This window comes from Choristoneura fumiferana, chromosome 3 (genome assembly GCF_025370935.1).
Source record: "Choristoneura fumiferana chromosome 3, NRCan_CFum_1, whole genome shotgun sequence".
Taxonomy (NCBI): Eukaryota; Metazoa; Arthropoda; class Insecta; order Lepidoptera; family Tortricidae; genus Choristoneura; species Choristoneura fumiferana.
In genome coordinates, this window is record NC_133474.1 from 2,249,457 (window position 1) to 2,269,245 (window position 19,789).

The 19,789-nt window shown below is 36.6% G+C and overlaps 1 long non-coding RNA gene across 1 annotated transcript; it reads left to right on the top strand.

Moving 5' to 3' along the window:
• The first annotated feature begins 352 nt into the window (after positions 1 to 352).
• On the top strand, positions 353 to 18,873 carry LOC141426334 (uncharacterized). The gene is made up of 2 exons (XR_012451226.1): positions 353 to 636; positions 18,524 to 18,873. It is a non-coding gene; the product is annotated as an uncharacterized lncRNA (long non-coding RNA).
• The last annotated feature ends 916 nt before the right edge of the window (positions 18,874 to 19,789 follow it).

Below are 19,789 nucleotides of genomic sequence, written 5' to 3' on the forward strand. Positions count from 1 at the left end.
CTAAACTAAACATTTGTGCAGCTTGTCCGTTTTTTTACTAGTAGAGATACATATTTAATTAGTTAAGTCTGTCGGATTTCTACTCCATTTTGATTCGAGTTTTCTTTTGGCGGTTAATGATACCCACATAGTTCTATACAGGAAACTAACGCTATTAATAATGAGAATGTCACGTTTTCTTAAATTAAAATCAAAACCAAGTTATTTATAAAATTCATCGTTCAAAATAAACCTTGGACCTCAGCCGAGTAGAAAAATAATATGCGCATTCGAACTTGGCAGAGAAAAAATTCGAAATCGGAAAAAATGTGAACGTAAACAACGTCCGAACGCACCCGTTTGAACTCTTAGATGTCACACGCCCCCCACCAGAATTCTTGGATAATTAATGGGCGGACGACGGTCGGAGACAAAAAGCGATCGCCATCTCGCCGCTGTTTTCAAACAATTATATCAGAAGCTATCCACTGTTCTTCTCAGTTGCCTGCGAAGCGCGTCAGTGACACGTCCTAACCCAACCTTACCTTCACAATGATTTCGTCTTCGGAAGGCACGAACCTGGTGGCGACCTACTGCATCCTTCTGCTGCTCCTAGTGTCACTGTGGCTTGTCTACTCTGCGTTTTAACGCCCACATGTAAGTATAAATGCATGGTGACAGATATATTCTTGGATGACATCGCGGTCGACCTTAGCTTCCAGAATCACAGTTGCTATTATTAGTCATCTGTGATTTCTGCACACTTTCTTCGTCGCCGTTTATGGATGCAGGATGTTCTTAAATAATTTATTGATTTAGACTAGGATTTAGATTTTGGGGGAGGCTTATGTCCAGCAGTGGACGTCTTTCGGCTGACATGATGAGACTTTGGGTAGGTAGCCTTTTGGTGGACGTCAGTGAACTACACCTTTTCATTTTGCTTCTGCGCTATCGCTGCATTTGTGGTAGTGGTAGGTTCGTAATTAAGATCATACGGGATAGAATCACGACAAATATTGCTAAAAACTATCTCGACGTTTCGACTACATTGCAACGCCCGTGGTTACGAGTAGATAAAATCGTGGTAGCTAGCAGTTGTATCATATATTCATCTTCATATTTCTTTTCTTTCTTCTTTTTTATCTTTTCATTGATATCAATTATGAGTGAGAATCGCGAAAATATAAAACCAAATATTTAAAATATAACGTCTTAAACTTTCGTGATTTTCACGCTAAAACACATTAGTAACATTTACCTCGGGAGTCTACTCGTGACCACGGCCACTGTAATGTGGTCGAAACGTCAAGGTAAATACGACTCGTGTGTTTTAGCGTCATAAGTTCTGTTTATGGTATTTTGACTACAAATGTTTAAAATTTAAAACTTTAAGCCGAGTTTAGACTTGCAAGAAAAATCGTGTACATTGCGAGGCCGTAAAGGCAACGAGTTTGTAGTGGTCAATCGAGCGACGCAATGTAATGCAACTTGCACGATTTTTCTTGCAAGTCTAAACTCAGCTTTACGTGTAGGTTGTAGTTCTTTTTATTTTTCTTATTGGCCAATGTTAAACGCCTTTAACTGAATTTTTAACTTGACGGCTTACCTTTAAAATGAATGGTGTACTTATGACCTTTTTTCATGTAGATACTTATTTCCCTTTCATGAATGGCCTTGGGACTTTTACGGATTTATCAGCGAACATGACTTGTCAATATACCGACTTACTCCAAGTGCAGCAGTTCTTTACATCCTACCCACATTTCTATTGTGTTGGTGTTCAATAAGGAATATTTGTATTGTATTGTAGATATTATTATAGCTATCCATCTGTATTATTTTCGAAACATTCACTTTTAACATGGAGTTTTCATGTCGATTTACGTGTAATATTTTGGAATAAAATCATTTCAATATTTTAAATAGATATGACTTAAAAATGGTTTGAAACTTCAGCTGCTAGTTTTTTTTAATTTGAAAAAAGAAGACACTTTCGAGTTTTACCTGTTGAATATTTTAACGGATCCTTCGTTGCCCAAGTGAGGCCCTGTGGCTCGCCGCCCCAAAGCTCCAGCAGCCGCGTCAGTCCAGTGCGTTCCGTTACATTGCCACCATGCAGGTCAACGCGGAAACGGTTAATCTCGCGGCCACCTACATGATCTTGGTGCTCCTATTGTTTTTCCTCTGGCTCATCTACTCTACTGTGCTTTAACGTGAGTTTTTCTTAACGTACTGGCTGGTTGAACTTTGTAGACATTTTTTTTCTGAATTTTAATCTCACTGACGTTTTCGACTTTCTTATTTCAAATCCAACTATAAGATCCATCCCTTCGAGTAAGTAGGCTTGTTTTAGTACAATACAAAATTTTCAGCCAAGTTCTTTATGTTTTTTTCTAACTGGCCAGTTATGTTTAAAGCAAGTGGCCGCATGTTTAGAAGTCTCTTTAAAATATAAATATTATTCTGGGCAAATGAACGTAAAGATTTGATTTTACATGTATTTTTGTGTACTTATAACTTAACTAGTCTCATTAACTGACTTCAAAAAAGGAGGTTACCAATTCACATCAGATAGCAATAGGTATACATAGCAGATTGAATGGTTACATACACATAAAAATTTAAACAAATAAAATAACTAAAAGGAAAGTTTCCGAATTTACATTAGAAAAATTAAACTTCGTTTTAAAAATTTGGTTTTTAATACAAGCTTCGTTTTCTTATACATTTTGTTGACTGCACTTCAGTGCCGGAATTATATTTACAATGATTATATAGAGGCAATGAGTACTTTTATTTCCGCCACCCCATGTACCTTTCTAAAATAATAATTTTTCTCGACCTCTGAAATCTGCCGCCTCTAGGAAGAGGCCGCCCCTAGGCCGCCTCCTTTACGGCCTATTGACAAATCCGGGACTGCTGCACTTGGATTGTCATCCTACTTACATAATGTATAGGTACCAAATTCCAATTCATTCCGATCACTGGAAGTGGGTCAAAACTAACTTGCAAGATTTGATCCAAACAAAAATCAACAACAACAGCGGGGCAAGTTAATTAAAAGTTTGTACGTAATTAAAATCGTTGCGGACCAAAAATCTTCTATTGCATGGAGATTTAAGGGTGAAGACCAAAAAGTTGCACACCGTTAAAGCTGCGCTAGCACGTAGTTTTAATTTCCATTACCTTTTCCATTGTGATACGAAAATTAATCATACATTTGTATGTGTATTTGTATTATTTCCATTGTGATACGAAAATTAATCATACATTTGTATGCATAATTTTCGTGTCACAATGGAAAAAGTTAATGGAAATTAAAACTACGTGCTAACGCAGCTTTAACGGTGTGCAACTTTTTGGTATTCACCCATAAACAATGTTTGTTCTCGGGTCTTGGATGTTTAATATGTATTTAAGTATGTATTTATCTATATTATAAGTATGTTTATCCGTTGCCTAGTATCCATAGTACAAGCTTTGCTTAGTTTGGGACTAGTCAATGAGGCTATCGTAGAGGCGTAGTGTAGCGTGAGGTAAATGTCATAGTTTTTGGGTGTACAAGTTTATTTAAAAATTTTTTTTAATATTTAGAAATTAATTATGGCACTATGGTTTTGTCAATTTTTGGTTCTCAAGTTGTCCCATATTTTATTAAAAAAAAATTTAACTTGTTTGCCGTTATAAAAACTTTGAAATTAAAACCTCACGCAACAGTGCGCTCTAGTGAGACATACGCGATAGCCCTCATTGGTGTCAAGTGTCCCATGATATTAAAAAAAAAAACAAAAAAAAAAACAAAAGCCTACGAATTTTCATACGTGCTAATTTGTTAGCTTTTTGTATTGCGCTTGAGATGAAAATGAAATTCAAACCAAACCACAGAATATACAAGACCAAACTGTAAAACTTTACTCGAAACTTGGTCGATAGGTAAAGCCATCGACATCTATGTGTAGACTGCATGTTTCTTACATCAAAACGGCGCACAAAATTTATTTATTTATTCCTCTTAATGGCGGCCATAAGGCTTGGGCCAATGTCAGTTAAATTAAAGATAAATATATTCTTCTTATTCACGTTGTACGGTGATTGTAGTTTTTGCAACTTGATAGCAAAATTCCAGAAACCACGCGGAGACCACTTGCGCATTAAAAAATGTCAGACACGAGAGCAATATAGAATTTTGTGATCACTGTTCACTGTTAAGGTTAATCGCCGCATAAAACACTATCAAAATTATACTTTAAACTAGCCAAAGAAGCAGAAATACCAAAATTAGATATCGTCTACATCCGCCATGTTCGAATGCTACAAATCGAATTCCGCCCAAAAATTGTTCACAGCGCGGATTTGTGAACCTTTCACAATAGTTTGTTGACGTCCGTGACAGGGGTTGTGTCAAAGTAATATTGATGATTGATGGGCCCGCGTGTTGTTCCAAACAGCCAGTCTAGTGCCGTAAGGTACAAAGATGTCAATGGTACCTATATGCTTAGGTAATAATCTACGGCTTAGGCTGCGTTATAGCGTTATAGTATTGTAAGGATTTGAATTGTTATGACTCTAAGGGAAAATCATTAATTATGTTATGATATTTACTGCGACTGTAAGTATTTCCGGACTGGCACAACGACGTGGGGATGTCCAAAAAAACGAGTTTTTTTTAAAGGGACGTCAACGCATCCGTAATTATCAACTTATATTATGGGCGGCGGTGATTTGCGTTCCATCAGGTGACCCGCCTGCTCGTTTTCCTCCTATGATATAAAAAAAGTCTTCAACATTCAACAGTTGCGTGAAATCCACTTTTTCGTAAGGCATCCCTCTGAGTGAGGCCAAGAGCGTGGCGGACACGCCTAAAATAGGGTTCCGTAGCCATTACGAAAAAATTAAGTATTATTTTATACGGAATCTTCCAAGTTTAGGTAAATTTTATACCTTAGGCTGCTATTTACTTTTAAACTAGTAATAATTTTCAAGCAAACTTAACCGTTATAGTTTTCCTTGTAAGTTTGATATACTTACTACCATCCTAAACTTTTTCAAATTTTTCCACATACCGGTTTAGATTTTAGAGTGGGGGGGGGACGCTCGATTTTAATGAAAATTTGCACTTTAAAGTTGAATATTTTGCAAACAGATCACTGAATCTAAAAATCGTTTTAGCAACCCCCTAATGATTTTAAAACCTATATTCAACGATACCCCACACTAAGTATAGGGTTGGATGAGAATAAAAAAGCACCCCCACTTTACGTCTATGGGAGGTGGGTACCATGAAAAATTTTTTTTTTGAATTTTTTGTTGTACCATTTTGTCGGCATAGTTTTCATATATATCCGTGAAAAATTATAGCTTTCTAGCATTGAAAGTCCTTCAGCAAAGCCGCGGACGGACGGACAGACAGACTGACATGGCGAAACTATAAGGGTTCCGTTTTTGCCATTTTGGCTACGGAACCCTAAAAAGTAAGCAATCCTGTGAGAATCGAGTTGTTACGGCGCCACGCTACTGCAGGATATTGTTGAACTGACCACCCACTGGCGGAAATATTCCGGTTTCATTTTATGATTCAGTGCCTGGGCGACCGAGCTTTGCTCGGACAAAAACTCGAAAAACGCATTTTCAGTTTTCCCAGAGATAAGACCAACCTAGATCGGTTGTTCATCCCCGAAAAGCTACACACCAAATTTCATCGAAATCGTCAGAGCCGTTTCCAAGATCCCCGAAGTAAATAAACATACAAGAATAAAATTAAATGGTTCAACTCACGATTACAAGCCAGGAACGGCACGACTAGTTTCGATCTTTACGGAAGACTTTCTCATACAGTGTTTTACGACGGTAGCGCCCCGCACACAATTCAGCACATTTTATCAATTTATCCCACGAGAGTTCAAGTAAAATTATACAAGAACTGCTCGTATGAAAGTATAACATTGTATGGAGGATAAGGTCCCGTTGGATTCGTGTTCTCCAACTGTCCAGCCTCCATAGCGCCTGGAAAGCCTATGATTCAAAATAGCCAACGACACCTGTCGTATATGACAGTGTTTATAAATGGCACGCGTGGGTGCGCACGCGCTGGAAGCCGTTCAGTGTCGCGTCGCCCAGTTGACAGTAGACTCCAGCCATGGCTAACGCGGAGGCCACTAATCTCATCGCAACATACCTCATCTTGGTGCTTCTACTGGCCAGCCTCTGGCTTCTCTACGCTGGCTTGTTTTAGTGAACGAGTTAATTGCGACGTAAGTAATTAAGCATCCCTTCATGGTTTTTTTTTGGAAGTTTCCATCCATACTAATATTATAAATGCGTGAGTGCGTTTGTATGTTTGTGTGTTTGTCCGTCTTTTACGCATTAACGGAGCGACGGATCGACGTGATTTTTGGTATAGAGATAGTTAATGGGCCCGAGAGTGACATAGGCTACTTTTTATCCCGGAAAAATGCACAGTTCCCGAGGAAAGGGCACGCGATAACTGAAAACCACGCGGGTGGAGCCGCGGGCAAAAGCTAGTTTCCTATAAAGCACTCTTAAAATTTGAAAATTAAATTCAAGTAAATAAAAGCTTGGACTTACTATTTCACTATTCATTGGTTAATTTTTGAAAACTTTAAAAAGTGAATATTTTTTATAAGTTTTAAGGATTTAGCTGGAGAAGCTTAGTCTATTAAGTGAAACCTAACCGAGACTTACGTATTACTCAAATCTTAAATAAGAAGGTATCCTAACAATCTCAGAATTGGCTTATTTAATACTAAACCTGATTTCAAAGCACCTTAAATGCTTATATAACAACTATACCACAATTAAAAAGCATGTACAATGTACAATTCATTCCTTTAGACAAAATTATTTAAATCTTAGTTTAAATGTACCTAAACATTAATGACGCCATTAATAAAAGACACACCTACGGACGTCTAACGAGCATAAAACATCTTAGAGCTGGCATCTCTTCAAAACAACAGAAAAATAGCAATTGACATTAAAATAACAAAGGAGCCGATAAAATATTTTTGGCGCTTGTATAGGGAATAACTGGAAATAATAACTCTAATTGTATCATCCATAAATACGAAGGTAACCTCTATTATATACTTGTATCATAATATAAAAGTTTTCTTCTCAATAAAACACAAAACAGCAATAAATTAACTAATAGGTACCTACATTGATGGAGAGATACTCATACTTATACTCTTTTATTGGTAATATCATTATTACATGTAATTTTGTTAAATTATTCTAATATATTCTAAGAACTAATTAATAAGTCAATAATTGATAAGTCAACTGAGCGGTTCTTTTAACAAGCTCTTCTCAATCACCGTGTATAAGCAGCAGAGATCAATTTTTGGGGCATTTTTGATCTGTCATAGTGACTTTCTCACTTATCGACTTCCGATATTCAATATCGATATATCGATACACAACATGTTCAAAAAGATTAAAAGTAGAGGTCAACAATAGACGGTTTTATATTTAAAGAACGATCCCTTCCAATTGACTTTTGAGCAGTCGAAAATGTGAAATAGGCATAAATATGGATTATGCAATATAAACAATGAAACAATTTATAATTTAATCATTCAATTCATTCATATTTAATAGTAGATTATTGTCGTGGCCTGGAAGTAGGCAATTGCTAGCTAAGTATGAGTATTAAACGGACGAGCTTGCGAGTCCGTTTAACTAATACGAAGCCAGCAATTGCTATTCCAGCCGAGACTAATATAAAGCTTTTCTCAAAAATGGCGAATAATTTAATTTTATTCCAATATTTTTCTTATGCTTTCCCGCCTTTTTTCATTAAAAATAAACTACAGGTGTATTTTTCCACCGAAAACACCACAAGCTATTTCAGACCCAATAGAAACAGTCCGGAGTTCCAACAAAATATCTGATACCGGCCATTAGACTTGGCTGTATACGACTTGTGCCATCATTTCCATGGCCTTTTTAACTTAAAAAAAAATGTGACTGATTGCAGGCGCGCTAATTCATTATTGTCGAGCTAGCGCGCCTGCAATCTTTTTAACTTTTTAATTTTTCGCTGACCATAAACTATGCACTTCACCTTCTGATATGTAAAGAATAATGTCAACTTTTACGGACATTTTTGAGAAAAGTCTGTTGTAGTGCTAATAAGTGTTCCATTAATGTCTTTATAAAGGATATTAAGATTATTATTTTACCTATCGATATCTTTTAGGTAGAGTCGATAAGTGAGAAGTCACTATGACGGATCAAAAATGCCGGGAAAATTCCGATCTCAAGCAGTGTAGATATTTTTTGTTTGTTTGTGTCAAATCTTGCAAGTTTAATACCATCAATACGTACCTGCTATCAATAGCAAATAAACGATTCTGATTCTGATTAATTTTGACTCGCTTCCAGTAGTAGGTAGTAGACTTGAATTTGGTAAACAAAATGAAAAAACTTTTTAACAATTTTAAAAGATGAAATCATTTTAAAAATTACAAAATAAGGAATTCTCAGCTCGATCAGGGCTTACGTGATTATAGTGTTAAATATTTCGCCGTTTAGTAGAATTTGATAACCTAAACTTAACCACTGTTGTTATAGGGTAAACCCTCCAGTGAAAGTTTAGCTATTGGTTAGATTAAGAGTTAAATCTTCTATAATTTGCGGTTAAGTTGATATTTTTAGCTGTTCCATTACTGGCTTATCAAATGTTCTAAAACATCGCTCAATATAGTTTTTTTCCTAAAATTAAATGTTAACGTAAGCGTATTAAGGTTGTGTTTTCAGATTCTGCATAGAAAACGATTCTGTTTCTTTGAACTAGTATTGGGACACTAGTGTTCATTCATGGGAATGAAAAATCTAGTAAATGGACTTTTACTAGATACCTACTAATCCTATGTATGAACAACGTAGGTAACGATGGACGTGATTTTATGCATTTCGATAGTTTTAGTTCCTAAATTGGACTTGTTAATAATATTAGATTGTACAACAAGAGCATAAAACAAGCCATTTTACCCAAGACGTTCATGTAGTCACCCGAGCCGGTACAACGAGGGTGGATAGACACGTCCCGCGTCATCCTGTATCCTATACGCATGACGGTAAAGGCAAGTAGTTGAAAACTTCAAGAACAAAATAGTACAATCAAATGCAAACGTACTTATGTATCTATTCGAACCACTCAAAAATATGTTACCACATTACGTCGAAATTGTACTTGACCGTTTCTAAGTATGTTCTCTCTAATTACTGCTAAAAATGCCAAAATCGCTATAGGTGTGCCTATAAAATTTGAGGTTTGCCCTCGATTTCCCTAGGATCCCATCATCAGATCCTTGGCGACAATGGGAAAATGGGACCACCTCAGAAGAGTACTCTTTCGAATAAATAAAGAATTTTGAAAATCGGTCCACAATTGACTGGTTAAAAAGCTTGCTCAAGCGAATAAAAACTAATACCAAGAGTTTTTTTTAAGATAGTTTAAAAACTGATTAATTTATCATTTGAACTACGCTATAAAGCTCTTACAACATAAAACGTTTTTGAATCAAATGTTTACTCGCCGATTGAATCGAAACACTAACAAGCTTTAGAGCTTTTATTATCGGCATAATATAAAAATAATAGTGACTCAGAAGATTCCTGTTAGTTATCTATTTGTAGGGTACAATACGCACGTATGAGTGTATGAGCTACAACGCAGGCGCCGCTGTAAAACTGAAAGATTATTTTGGCTCCAAAATTACACCTAAAACCTAGAACGCACTAAAACTATGTTATAGACCGGCAGATACCAAAAGGCCACTCAGATCATTATGTGGCATACATAAACATACTGTGAACTGAAACATAATTATCCGTGATAGAGCGAGGCCATCATCATCATCATAAAATAAATAAATAAATCATCATGTCAGCCGAAAGAAGTCCACTGCTGTACATAGATCTCCCCTAAGGCTCTCCACTGTGACCGGTCTTGTGCTTTCCGCATCCAACGCGATCCCGCGATCTTAACCAGGTCGTCGCTCCATCTTGTTGGAGCCCTACCGACAGCTCGTCTTCCGGTCCGCGGACGCCATTCGAGAACCTTCTGACCCCATAGGCTATCAGTCCTGCGAGCCATGTGCCCCGCCCACTGCCACTTCAGTTTCGCAATTCTTCGGGCTATTTCGGTAAGCTTAGTTCTACTGCGGATATCATCATTTCTGATTCTATCCCGCAGAGAAACCCCGAGCACAGACCTCTCCAAGGTCATACAGAGCGATTATTCGAGCGTTAAAGCCGTCTCATTTCTCTGGACCCTTTTCTGTAAAAATGCCCGAATAATCTGATACAGTTTTTTAGTTATCTGGTAGAAATATAGGAACTGCCAATTCGTAAAAAATGTGACCAGAAAAATGAGGCCGTTTAAGTTTAAATGCTCGAATAATTGTAGTATTAGTAATCGAATAATAGTAGTTATGCAACCGCCTACAACGTTCTATGCGCAGGGTGTAATAGGTACTAATGATAATGATTATTTAAAATACTAGCTTTCTGGCGACTTCGTCTGCAAAGAACTTTCTTTCTTTTCTTTCATATTGTAGTGTGCAACGCCATACTCACGCTCTCACCTATATAATAATCATTCTATTCCTCGCTTGTATTCATAATAAACTTAGCTTTCAACCTAAACAGTTGTCTCCTCATCACAGCGATCCTGCTGCTGCTTATATACTTAACTACTAGGATTCATAGGTGAGAGCGTGAGTATGGCGTAGCACACTACAATATATAAATCTTCTCCTGACAGTTCCAAATACAACAAAAAAGAATTAAGCAAATACCATGCAGCCGTTCTGAAGTGATGCATGAACATGGGTAAAAGGTACATTTCTTCAATTCGTTTAAATAATAATAAATAAATATCACAGAAATATAGAAGATAAATATAATATAATTAGCGTATAATAGTTAATAATAATAATAAATATCATGGGACACTGACCTAGTCCCAAAATAAGCAAAGCTTACTGTACTACGGATACTAGGCAACGGATAAACATACTTATACCGGGTGTGGCCTGTAATATGAGCAGATAATTAAAACATAGACATACTCCTCAAACTGGACAACATTAGTTCAGCAACTTTAAAAAAAAATGTTTTTTAATTTTTATTACACTTTTAAGTTTATTCGAAGAAGCAATGTAGAGCAAAATGTTTGATTTGTGTTCTAGGATGGCCTACATTGATTAATTTGTAAGTAAAAATAAAAATCCATTGTTTTTAAAAGTCGCTGAACTAATGTTGTTTAGTTTGACGAGGACGATCTATGTTTTAATTTTTTCCTCGGTGTACTGCCTTTTCGGCGAAATATTTTTCGCCAAAATTTCACTTAGCAACCAACCTTTCGCCGAAGTTTCATTTGGCAAACCAATCCTTGGCATAACTTTGCTTCGCATTTTTCTTATTTCGCAACATTTTATATTGCAAAATTTTACTTCATCACACTTTTATGTGGCAAACAATTATGTAGCAAATGTTTGGCTAAGGCAGATAACAAATAGTCAAATAACATTTAGCCACATACGGTAAGGTATATCAGTCATGATATATAATAAAAAGAATAAATGTTAAATTATGTGGCGGTGAGCGAGCGAAGCGAGCGAGCAAGACAGACTAGGCAGAAGCGACTTGGATAGGTTAGGTTCAGAAGGCTAAGGCGGGAGCGAAGCGTAGCGTAGCTACCGCTTTAGCCTTCGATGTTAGGTTTTTTTTAACAGAACGAAAAAAAATCATTGGCTTGCTTGCTTGTTTGCTTGCTAAATGAAGGAATGCCAATCAACGCATTTAACGAAAACACAAATGACATCTTAAAAAATCCAGGTAATAATTTGCATAATAATCATTTATCAAATAATTAGTTGGGAAATGATACTTATCAGTGCGAAATGTTGAGTTGGGAAATGAAATTTCGCCTAAATAAAAATATGAGATAAATAGTTTGGGAGTTAATAATTTGTAAAAATATTTCGCCAAATCATTAGCAAACCTTTTTCCTCGTATATAGGCCACACCTGGTATAGATAAATACATACTTAAATACATATTAAGCATCCAAGACCCGAGCACAAACATTCGTATTAATTAGTTAGACTTACGCAGAAGGACTTGTCTATAGGCTCGCATCTAAGTTGTACCATAGGTTGTAATAGAGAAAACAATAAGAAAAGTCTGAAAATCTTGATCTTTCTTGATTGTTTATATCAGTAACTAATCTAAAAATGATACCACACTGGCGCGGAAATAGGTCCAATAATAAACACTGAATTTCTTAGCTACCTTCAAATTTTTACGTACCCCTCGGTGCACGACTTTCGACTCTAATTTTTTAACCCCCAACGCAAAAAATATGTGTTATAAGTTTGACCGCTATGTGTGTCTGTGTGTGTCTCTGTCTGTGGCACCGTAGCTCTTAAACGGGTGACCGATTTGAATGCGTTTTTTTATTTATTTAAAGCAGGTTTTCTAGCGATGGTTCTTAGACTTATTTATTTATTTATTTGGTTAGGTTATTTTGCGAAGTGTTTGTTTTAGGGCTGAAACTCGCCTCGTTAGATATTAAAAGCCGGCATCCATTATACTTGTTTTTTTAGTAAATTTTTGTACGCCTGCCAAGCTTTGTCTTTGGGTATTGGAGGGATCAGCGCTTCGGCATAAACATGTCAGTTCGTCGAGAGGATTACTGTGCGCGGACATTAGACATAACACAAACATGTCTAAATGTCGGCAAATTACCACATTTTTATCTAAGCATTTATCCGAGTAAATATGTGGCAAGTTTTTGTAATAATTAAAAGAAGAACAGACTTCAAAAACTTTCACAGGGACGATATTTTTATTTATTGTGATGAGATCAAACATGAAACAGCCTTCACAAAAATATTTTTTAAAATCGATACAGAAATATAATAAAAGCGGCCAAGTGTGTTTCTCACTCGGTTTTTTTTGCTGATGCATTGTCATCCACTCCACATTACCAAATTTCAAGTCGGTCCGATTTCCAAAATATAGTCACACCTGCGACGCATATCAAATGTCACCCCATTTTCGAAATCGGACCGACTTGAAATTTGGTACTGATATTGTGGTGTGGATGACAATGCATGAGCTAAAAACAATAGCACTCCTTGCAGTCGGGTAATAAAAAGCTTATACAGTCGCCATTTCAGAGCGGCCAGGGTGATCAAAAATATCGATATAAAATATCGATTCATGAACTCTAATACCTGAACTTTAATATAAGTATTGTACTATTATCTATTCTGTGATATAGTGCACGTGCCAATATTTTTGACTACCTTGGCCACTCCAAAATATCTGATGGCGCCCCTGTACCACCTACCTCTACATTTTTAATCAAAAATTTCAATGTAAAAACTTGTCAGGGGTGTTCAGTAAAACTGCAGCTGAAATGTTTATAAATTAAATTCAGGTAGAGCCGGCGCTATACTTAGGCGCTATAGGCTACGTGGGCCACATCCTGTGGCCTCACAGTGTAAGGGACCTCACGTTTCGAAAGTGTCTCGATTTTTTGCTCATTTAAACATCCATCATATAATGTATGCGTGTGCCATCATAGGACCTAGCAAAATTTATCTTGCCTTCGCCATATTTCGGTCCTGTGCCGCGACTGAATTCAGGACATTTTAGTATAAATATCTTCATTGCAACATCGTCTTCTGTAATCAATCAGTAACGGTTAAATCTAAAAATCGTCGAAATATCGTCTTCTCCACATTTCCATCGCAATCCATCTTCCCACGTCATCGTCTATCTAAGTATCTGCTAAGAATTTTCTCACAACGACCGTTCAGACGGGTGTCAACAAATCGATTCCGTCGAAATGTTATCAGTAGACGGTTGGAATAGGTGCTATAAGATTTATAGAATACTAACAGTCTAACAGACTAATACTTAACACGAGTAGGTACGTTAAAATTCAATTTGTATTTAAAAATGCTGGAGGCCTATTTATAAAGGAATGATCTTCCACGGTAAGATGGGCGCAAAGGGTACGTCCCACGAGATATAACTACAAAATATCTAATTTCATATTAATAACGCTCACAAGATATAATGAAGGTTAGCTATAACAACAAAAAGTATAACTTTATAACGTATAACGCTTAAATTATATAACGTTATTTTTATATAACTTCAATTTTTATAAGATTTATATGGACTAATTTCTTTTAACATAGGTAACATACATTAGGTATATCACTCATAATATATAATAATATGTGTAAGTGTGAAATTATGTGGCGGCGAGCGAGCGAAGCGAGCGAGCGAGACGAAACTGTGCAGAAGCGACTTGGATAGGTTAGGTTCAGAAGGCTAAGGCGGGAGCCTTTTTTTGTAACAGAGCGGAAAAAATTAATGGCTTGCTTGATTGTTTGCTTTTATCAGTGTTTAATGAATAAGAATTTTTAATTTTTAGGTGTGTTATGAACATTATACGCATTGATCGTTATATCAATTGATATTATATATAAACACCGTAAGTATTTAAAATTATACTTTTCGTTCATTATATCCAGTGAACGTTATACTAAACGAGTATATATAAAGTGAGCGTATATATTATGCATATTATATAATAAGTTCTTATATTTCGTATTACTTACTCGGACAGGGTATTTATATTAGGAACTCTGCAACCTAATGCTGACGTTCGATTCTGATCGGAAAACAAGATTGAATGTGTCTACCGTATAATAGATTTTGAATGAAACTCGTGCATTCAGGAATTCCTGATCGGAAAATTTTACCAGGCAAAGGAATGTTTCGGGTTTCTAATATAAATACCCAGTCATGTACTACGAACTACGAAGTGCTACTTAAATTCGTACTTCGTATCTTGCCGTCTCGCTGACGCTAATATTATTTAATACGAGAGTGAAAGGGACCCAACGACACGAACTTCGATTTTCGAATTTCGTAGTAGCCCCGCTCATCAGAGGCCGTATTATCTAACGCTGACATTTACGATCACAGTCACCGTCTGGTTCTCTTCTTAACATAGGCAGGTATTGTGTGACAGAAAGAAGTGATGAAAACGAGTGTGATTCCAAGTATGTTAGGCAATAAGGACTGAGTCAGGAAACTTAACCAGGAAACTTCCGTTTGCGCCTTCTCAAAAACTGTGAAATATTTTTTTTAATACAATACCTACGGACAAAGTGACCAACGCGAGCGAGAACATATTTATGAATACTGGAGTAACAAATACAAAAACTTTAAAAAGATAAACTATTCACAATAAGTGTACATAGATGTCAATGATTCACAATGACTTTCAAGTTGCTACGAAATTTTTTGGCAAAAACAACCAATCGCATGAATAACGGGATAAAAATGTTGCATTATTTAACGCTGCACAAATTCAAATGACGTTATAAAATAAACTAAATCTGTCCGCTCACAGCGTCGAAAACAACAACTGATTTTTTATTACTGGACTGCCCGAAGGAGGAGCATTGTTTTCCAAGCGTATGTATGTAGTTCAGTTCTATTTTTTTGGTAGGGTACCTAAACCTTGTTGTAGCCTAAACAGCTAGACGGTTTTCAACGTATGAGGTATAATTAAATTCGCCAAAGCTGTCGGACAGACATAAGGTACATAATTTATTAAAATGACGTCTATGAAAACAACAAGCTAATAGCTAGCCCAATCAAAAAAATCAAAACCCAACTCTTATAAAAAAAAGCAAAGTTAAACATAATCACTACTAGGAATTTTTCAGGCAGTCACGATTTTGAAAGAGTCCCGACTTGTTTTTCTCCTTATAAGTTTATTAGTTTTTATTCAAACTTTTTTTAAGGCAGTCAGGGTTTTGACTTAATTCTTCAAAATTCTGCCGTTGTTGTGTTCTGAGAAAGACACGTCTCGGGTAGTGCGCATTAGAGAAATCACATTTCGGGGAAATGCGTGAGGGAGGAAAAGTGAGACTGACGAACATTCTACTATTAGTTAGCAACATGATTCATGAAACAAAAATGAACGACAAACAAAACTAAACATCCAAACCGCATAGTGACAGTGGCACGCCAAACGCCATCAATTAAATTAGAAAGAAAAAAATCAACGCAATTCATCATCCCGCGGTTCGACAAGCGACGCGGGCGCACCTCGCTGACATGGGCCCAGCGCGTATGACAGATGGACGGACGGCCGTTAAAATTTGTCCGCTGAAAAATTTAAGGTGTGAAAAATTGCTGGACAAAAATAAACGGTGTATTATTAAATCGGTTCAAAGAGCGTGGACTTGACTTGAGATCGCGGTGAAATTTTTGCTCGATGATAAAATAAGCATGCGAGCGATTTGAGGAATGAAGTAGACATGCGTACATTGCAGATGGTTGAATTATGAAGTCGTCAACGTAAATAGTTAAAGTGCTAAATAATACGAATTAAATTGAAGTCATGAACGCACTCACTTATGAGAAAAATCTTTCGTAAAGATCGAACCTAGTCAACCTGACTTATAATCCTGAGTCACGTTTAATTTTGTAATTTTATCGAATTAAAATTTGATTTTTAGGTACTCATTGAACTTCAATGAAGTAGGATCGATCCTACTATCGGTCCGACTCCAGACAATAACCTAACCAGCAAAAAGTTGGAAAACCCCGACTCTGTCACTTCAAAGTTCAATATCTCAAAAACGGCTGCACCGATTTTGATGAAACATGCCTAAGAACCATTGCTAGAAAACCTGATTTCAAATTAAAAAAACGCATTCAAATCGGTCCACCCGTTTAAGAGCTACGGTGCCACAGACAGACACACACAGAGACCCGCATAGCGATCAAACTTATAACACCCCTCTTTTTGCGTCGGGGGTTAAAAAACACGATTGAAAAAGAATTTACTTTGACACTTTGCGTCAGCGGAGGACTGGTTACTAGTTAAAATCAACAAAATGATGCACCATCTGTCGTGTCAGTCTGCACCCAGGTTTAAATACTACAAAGTCCGATTTTCGAAGTTGGTTTTGTGCCATTCCGCTCACGCCAATAGTTTTCCGGAGAGTAAGATTAGAGGGGTGCATGATAGTAGGTAGATACGAACTTGGAATTTAGGAGATAGAAAGGTTAGGAGGGATCCAGGACTCTATAAATTTAACGTATTACTGGCTGTCAAACCTGAATGCTGTTGCAAATACACAATGTGTTTAAATGGCTCTATACTTAATTATGTATGACGGCACTGAACGACAATGGCGAAAACGCATTATATAATGCGTTCCTGACAAAGAATCTTACTATTTAATACCATAAGTGCGAAAGTCTGTAAGGGTGGCTGTTTTATTACTGTTTCACGCTAAATGATCGAAAGGAGTTGGAGGAAATTAGGCAAACAGCTGGTTTAACATAAAATATACCTACTTTACATCCCAGAAAATTGCAGAGTTCCCACGGGATAGCCATAAACAAATTCTAAACTGATGAATGCGGGCTACAGCAGCTAATTGTGCGTGATAAATTCGAACCGCTAGAACTTTCCCTCAATGCGACAAACACTAGAAACATTAATTTGTAATCGTTTAGGATGCCATTAATCACCTCTGCTATTAATTCTACGTCCACAATTTTAATTGCTAGAGAACATTCGGATTTCAAACAACATGCCAAGCTTTGCGATCTGAAACTCCCAGTAATCCATCCATTTATCGTGCCAGCCGGCGCCTGCGATCAAATAAACAAAAATACTCTTGATGTACGCCGTCACAACTGTATGAAAACTGAAAATAAACATACATGAAGTTTTAATTCCGACACGATATCATGTTCGTATCAAAAATAGCATTTAAAACATAAATAACATATACTGTGACATTTAAATTAAACTATAAAATGTGTTTATACGTTCACGCGATCATATGTTTTTGTGGAACATGCGTCAAAGTCTAATCTCGAAATAACTTTTAGAATATTTTTACTGTTATTTAGTGCTCAAATACTATAGCGCGTCAAGTCTTCAACGCTATCAGCTTTTTCTGCTTGTTTCTCAAAAGTGATTTCTTCAAAAGTTTTACTAAGTACTTTCTTCTAAAAATAGTGTTTTATTATTTACACGATCTAATCAAAGCATTATTTGATATTCCAGCCCGTTTTTAAGGGTTTTTTTCTCTTCCATGTTTTATATTATTGGTGTTTGTTTTTCTATTATTTATTTATTTTCTTAGCTACTTTTGATTGATTAATCTGTCATCTCCCAGGATAACAGGATCAAAGGAATTTGGGCACAAATTTGTGCCTCTGGGAGAGGACAGGTTAATAGATACATCGCTACTATACATACTATGTATATTATTATATTGATGATACGTCGCTACTGTCGCTAGTATATATATGTATCATGTCTTATATGTAGTATATGTAAAATTCTCAACCACTATATTTCAGGCAGGACCTTTGTCTATATACAGTGGCGCCAACTGGTGAGCGCGAAAACGGTATCCCTCATTCCAACAAGATATTTTCATTGTTACAGGTGGCCGAGCCGATTCAACTTCCAACATGAAGACGGGTGGAGTCAAAATACAGATGTAATTTAAGAAACCGTAATTATAATAGCTAAGTTAATGTTAAGCTAATATCGTTATTGAGCATTTAGAAATCAAAGTCCGTGATGGCACAGAAGTTTGGTTAAAGATCTCGGGGATGGGAAACATCAGGAAAGAAATCAGTGCTGGTCATTCCACTAAAGTATACGTCTAATGCTGAATGAGAAAGACATCTGACCTCCGAACGTACCAAAGAACAACTAATAGCAATCAATTCTATTAAGATTTTGTCGATGTAAGAGTTTTATAATAAAGTTTTTGTAAGAAAATGTATAAATTGTTTTTTTTTTGTTTCCCTTTAGTAAATAATACCAAGCCAATCGAGCTTTGCTCGGAGTTTTTTCGTTAAATTGTGTTTATTTTCGAGAAAACACGTGTCAAATAAATTTTAAAGGTACGTAGGTAACCTAAATAAGTTTAGTTTACCAAGTCCAACAATATCAATAGTTTTTCTCAAAAAACATTATAATTCGAAAACACGCGTTTTCCCAGAGATAAGACTAAGCTAGATTAATTTTATTGTTCGCCCTAAAAAGCCCTTCTTAGCCGTTTATAGTTACACCGCCGAACCATCTATAGTTACAAAATCGAATGACACATTTCACAGGATCCGTTTTATTGCCAGATCCTGCAGGGCTACTACGAAACTCGAAACTCGAAGTTCGTGTCGTGCGGTCCCTCTGACACTATACTGTTTAATACGAGAGCGAGAGGGACCGCACGACACGAACTTCGAGTTTCGTGTTTCGTAGTAGCCCTGCTGCAACCGTGCGTTAATATGTGAACAGGTGCATTGAAATAATGGCCCTAAGAAGTAAATAAGATCTTCGTATCTTGCCATCCCGCTGACGCTTATCATTATTTATTTAATACGAGATCGAGAGGGACGGTACGATACGAACTTCGATTTTTGAATTACGTAGTAGCCCCACTGTTACCACTATCGGATCCTACAAAAAAACAGTTTTCGCACAGAATCGCATGTCGCCATGTCAACGTGCTCTTAGTCTAACTCAAGTGATAGTTGTTATTACAGCGTACCGTAGATAGGGCGAGCTGCCAAACGGACCTCTCAGCAAGTTTAGTTGGTGAAGAATTTGCACGTGCTCGCTGGATAAAATAAACAAGCCACACCTCAAGCACACCTCCCATTTGTCTCACTCATCACATGTTCCAACGTAATCGTCTAAAAG